A 6,128-nucleotide genomic window follows, 5' to 3' on the forward strand; every position below is an offset into this window, starting at 1 on the left:
TATGGGTCGGGTCCGACTCAATGGCATATAACAACAACAACAACAATCTTAAACAAACATTCTATAAAACACTTTCTAATTGAGGGTCAACTTAATTAATATGTACTGGATGAATTTGGCAAGCTTATGGCACTGTGAAACAAATGATACAAAAAATGGATTGATGCTTTTCATCTCTATCCTTTTCAATTCCAGCAATAAGGTTGTAAGGCTATAGCAGCCTGATTTAATCAAGTTGAAAACTAACAGCTTATTCTGCACACACATTCCTTTCATTTTCTCCAGTAGGTTGCCTTGATTTTCTGGGATTCATCTATAAAAAGAGGGGTTTGAACTGGATGCCATTGAAGGTCCCCTTTAGCTGTGATTCTAGAATTCTTAGGTCTATTATAAATGATATACTTTTAAGTGGAAAAAAAAGAATTCCACCCACTTTCTGGTCAATGATGGCAATATTAGGTTTGGGAGAAGATGATAAAAAAATAAAAATCAGATGATTTAGAACAAATAACTTCCCCTTCCACTGATACTTACTTCCTCTCTAGGTGAACAATTAGGAGGAGCATGATCTAGCTTACGTATAACCTATCTGTTCTTGGCAGTATTCTTTACTTAACATGGACTCAGCAACATGTCCACTGCCCACCTGTCTTTGTTTTCAGAATCATAAAATTGTTTTCATTGTACTTCTCCTTATCATTATTTCCATCTCAGGACAAGTTCTCCAATTGTTTATATCTTTACTTTCCTTTAAAATGTGTTATGATTTCCTTCCCCTCTTTCCTTAATATTTATTGATGTTTCATATTTTGGCTTGTTGCTTCTATACTCCCATGTGGTTCATAAAAATAATTCATCCTTATGAAGTCCTTCACAGTCAATTGTAAATCCAAGTGTCATGGAAAGAAGAATTATTTTGGAAACTATCTGGATACATGGGTTTTAGATCCAATTTACCACATCTGACTGTTTGTCTGAGAACAAATTACTTTGTCTAATTGGTTGTCCTACTCTTTATTTAAAACATGAGGATGTCATGGTCTCTGAGCACCCATATTTCCTTATCTGAAAGTTTATAATGTTTGACCTACACATCTAAATAAAAATAGAAATCAGAAAAAATAATCTAAAGTAAACATTAAGAAAAATTAAAGAAATAAACTGAGAATAGACTTTAAAGTCCTCCTTTTAATTAAAGAAAGTCATCCTATTAAGCCTGGCAAGAAACTTCTTCAGTGCAAAAGGTGTACGCGGCAGGGTGGTTTTGTAAGTCTCAACCCATGCTATGAATCCTGGGTTTCTCTTATGCAATTGACTTTGAACAACGGAGACTCATTTTCTTAGGGTCAAGTACAGCCTTTACAGAACAAGAACGGAGAGCTTGAGAGCAAAGGAAGTTTATGTTTCATTCTATGTCATTTAATAATTTTAATGCTTACCTTGGGGCACAGAGAAATTTGGTGAAAATCTATTCATAATATGAAAGAAAGTGACAACTGGGCAAAAAAAAAAAAAGATTTTGCTAAACAAAAGGATAATTAAATTGGAGGATATATGTCATCTACTTAATCTTGGGTACTTCAGAGAAGAGGAATTCCATTTTCTGATATAGAGGAGAAGGAAATTATTAACTTGTTAAAGACTTGTTTTCCCTATTTCATTTTTTACAAAAAATGGTTATTATTCTCAAATCCTTATCAGTTTCTCATCAACTATAGTTGTTATAGTTGCCAATAGGTGCCATTATATTGGCTCCTACTTATAGCCACTGTATGTACAATGGAATGAAACACTGCCCCGTCATGCACCATCCTCACAATCTTTCCTATATGTGAGCCCATCATTGCAGCCACTGTTTCAATCCATCTTGTTGAGGACCTTCCCTTTTTCACTACTTTAGCAAGCATGATATCCTTCTCCAGAAAATTGTCCCCTCTGATAACATGACCAATGGAGGTGAGATGAAGTTTGGTCATTCTTGCTTCTAAGAGAAATTTGAAGTTGTCAAAGATTTCATATTACTTGGTTCCCTAATCAACACCAATGGAAGCAGAAGTTTGCACTGGACAAATCTGCCTCAAAAGACCTCTTAAAATGCTGAAGAGCAATGATATCTCTTTGAAGACTAAGGTGAAACTGACCCAACCCACGATAATAAGGAAGACCGATGAAGAGTTGATGCTTTCGAGTTGTGGTGTTGACACAAAAATACTGAAGGTACCATGGGCTTTGACTTCAAGGAAAACCAAAATGTTCCCTAGAACAAGAATGGTGAGACCTTGTCTCATGTGCTTTGGACAAGTTATCAGGAGGGACTGGTCCCTGGAAAAAGACAATATGTTTGTGAAGTAGTAGGATAACAAAAAATGAGGACCCTCAATGAGCTAGATTGTCACAGTACTTGCAACAATGACTTCAAACAGGCAACAGCTATGAGGATAGCTAGGGCCTGGCAATGTTTTGTTCTGTTGTGTATAGGGCCACTATGACTCAGAAATGACTTGGCATCTAACAACAACTGCTCAGGACAGATTTGTTAGTTCTTCTGGCAGTCCATGGTACTTTCAGTATTTTTTGTCAACACCACAACTCAAAACATCAACTCTTCTTAGGTCTTCCTTATTCATCATCCAGCTTTCAGATGCATGTGAGGAAACTGAAAATTCCGTGGCTTGAGTAAGGCACACTATAGTCTACAAAGAGACATCTTTTCTCTTCAGCACTTTAAGAGGTCTTTTGAGGCAGATTTGTCCAGTGCAATACATTATTTGATTTTTTGACTCCTGCTTCCATGGGTGTTGATTGTGAATCCAAGAAAAAATGAAATCCTTGACAACTTCAATATTTTTCCATTTATCATGATGTTCCTTAATGATCCAGTGGTGAGGATTTTTGTTGTCTTTATATTGCGGTGTAATCCATACCAAAAGCTCTGGTCTTTGATCTTCGTTAGTAAGTGCTTCAAGTCCTCTTTGTTTCAGGAAGTGAATTTTTGTTATCTGCTTATTGGAGGTTTTTACTGGGGCTTCCTCCAATCCTGATGGTGTGTTCTTGTCCAGGTTCTCAGATTATTTGCTCAGCATACAGATTCAATAAGTATAAGTGAGAAGAGATAACGCTGACACACATCATTCTTGATTTAAACATTATGGTATCTCCTTCTTATGTTCGTACAGTTTCCTCTTGATCTATATATGAGTGATCACAAATGAGTGTCCTGGAATTTCCATTCTTTATAATGCTATCCATAATGTGTTATGGTCCACATGATTGAATCTCTTTGCCTAGTCAATTCAACACAGGTAAACATTTTCGTTATAGTCTCTGCTTTCAGCCAAGATCTACCTGACATCAGCAATGATATTCCTTATTCCATGGCCTCTTCTGAATCTGACTTAAGTTTCTAGAAGTTCCTGTTGATGCACTGCTACGACCACTTTTTAATTATCTTCAGAAAATTTTTACTTGCATGTGATATTAATGATACAATTTGATAATTTTCACATTCTGAAGGAACACCTCTTTTGAATAAGCACAAATGTGGTTCTCTTCCAGTCCGTTGGCTTGCTAGCTGTCTTCCAACTACCGTAGCATAGATGAATGAGTGCTTATAGTTCTTCATCAGTTTGGTAAAACACCTCAGTTGATATTTTATTAATTTTTGGAGCCTTGTTTTTCATCAATGCCTTCCGAGTAGCTTATATTTCTTCCTTGAATAAAGGGTATTATATGCTACCCTTGAAATGGTTGAACATCAACAAATTCCTTTTAGTATAGCGACTGTGTATTCCCTTTATGCTTTCTGCATCAGTCATTACCATATCCACAGAACCTGTCAATATTGTAACTCAAGGCTTGAATTTTTCTTCAACTCTTGCAGCTTGAGAAATGCCAAATGTGTTCTTCTCTTTTTGTTTTCTAATTCCAGGTCTTTTTACATTTAATTATAATACTTTACTTTGTTTTCTCAAGCTGCCCTTTGAAATATTCTGTTTGCTTTAGCGACTCTAGTTTCAAGCACACATTTCAGAGTCTCTTCTGACATCCATTTTAGACTTTTCTTTCTTTCTTATCTTTTTAATGTCCTTTTACTTTCTTCATTTATGATGTCTTTGTTGTCATCCCACAAATCCTCTGGTCTTCAGTCATTAGTGTTCAAATATATTCTTCAGATCATGTCTAAATTCAGGTTGGATATACTCAAGGACATACTTTGGTTCTCATGGACTTGATTTCATTTTCTTCAGATTCAGCTTGAACTTTCACAAAAATAATTGATGGTCTGTTCCACAGTTGGCCCTTGGCCTAATTCTGACTGATGATACTGGGATTCTCCACTGCTTCTTTCCACAGATATAATCACACTGATTCCTGTGTTCCATCTGGAGATGTTGACATGTGTAGTTGTCATTTATTTTGTAGAGAAAAAAGTATTTGCAATTAACAAATTATTGGTCTTACAAATTTTATCATAGATCTCTGACTTGATTTCTGTCACCAAAGCCATATTTTCCAACTACTGATCCCACTTCATTTCCAACTTTTGCATTCCAATCCCAGTAATTATCAATGCATCTTGATTGCATGTTGATCGATTTCAGACCAAAGATATTGATAAAAATCTTCAATTTCCTCAGATTTAGCACTAATGAATTTGAATAATAGTGGTATTAATTAGTGTCTCTTGTATGTGTATGGATATTATCCTATCATTGATGGAGATGCACTATAGGATAGATCTTGAAATGTTCTTTTGACAATGAATGTGATGCCATTCCTCTTCAGTTTGTTCCCAGAATAGTAGCTTGTCCAGTTCAAAATGGCCAATATCAGTCCTTTTCATTTCACTAAGACCTAGGATATTGCCCTTTATGGTTTCCATTTCATTTTGGACAATTGCAAATTTTTCTATATTCATACTTCACACATTCTACAATCCAATTATCAGTGTATATTTGCATTTATTTTTGTATATCTAACCATTTTCAGCATGGACCAAGATGCTGAAAGTTAATAATTACAAGCATGAAATGACTGATGATACTGAGATTCTCCATTGCCTCTTTCCAAATAATATAACATGATAATTTATATCTAAATGTTATAAAAAGTTAGAGTTTGTTACTTGAGAAACTGTAATTCTATTAGTTCAGTGATGTTATTTGTCATAATTTCTTTAGTATGATATACAAATATTTTTCACTGAATCATTCATTTCTTTCCCCTTATTTATTCAACCACTCTTCAAAAAGTTCTGCTGTGGGTGTTTCTCTTTTAGGATTATGATACACTATGAACAGTCACACCAAGTACCTCTCCTCTTGGAGTTTATACTCCAGGGAGGACAAAAGCAAAAGAAAACAAACCAGCTGTCCATTGAGACAACTCTGATTCTGGTGACCCCATGTGAATCAGAGTAAAATTGAACTTTATGTGGTTTTAAATGGTTGTGATCTTTTAGAATTAGATCTGCAGGGCTTTTTCTCCAGCCTTTCAGTAGAAAGTTCAAACTGCCAACCATTCAGTTAGAAGCCAAGAAATTAACCACTTCCCAGGGAGGTTGTTGATGTTGTTGTTAGGTGTCATTGAGTCGGCTGACTCATAGCAACCTTATGTACAACAGAACAAAACACTGCCTGGTTGTGGTAGTGATATTTGTGTGTCAACTTGGCTGGGCCTGGTTGAGTAGCTGGCCAGCTAGCTGGTGGTAGTTATTCCCCATGATGAGACTGGCAATCAACTCCATGGTAGGATCTACCACAAGCAGCTGAGAAGCTGCCTTTGGGATGTTGTCTGCTTCCTGTATATGAGGAGAAGCCTTGGGAATGGTCTCTAGCCTATGGCATGCTTGGACCCTGCATATAGCCATGTCATTGCTCAGTACCCTGCTATGCTCTGCCGACCTTGGGACTTACAATGGACTTAAGTTAATGGCCTGTCATGTGATTTGGTAACATTGGGACTGTGCCATTTTACTTGTCAACCTTGAGGCTTCTCAGTCTCAGCAGCCAGCAGCTGTCTGAGTGAAGAAATGCCTCTAGCTCCAGTGGGCTGGGAGTAAGAAGCAGAACTGGACCCCCAAGGTTGAGGGGCTTTCACCTAGCCCCTAGGGCCTGGTACTTTGAACT

Source organism: Orycteropus afer, unplaced genomic scaffold (assembly GCF_000298275.1).
Source record: "Orycteropus afer afer isolate SDZICR_OR568_19922 unplaced genomic scaffold, OryAfe1.0 scaffold00251, whole genome shotgun sequence".
Classification (NCBI taxonomy): domain Eukaryota; kingdom Metazoa; phylum Chordata; class Mammalia; order Tubulidentata; family Orycteropodidae; genus Orycteropus; species Orycteropus afer.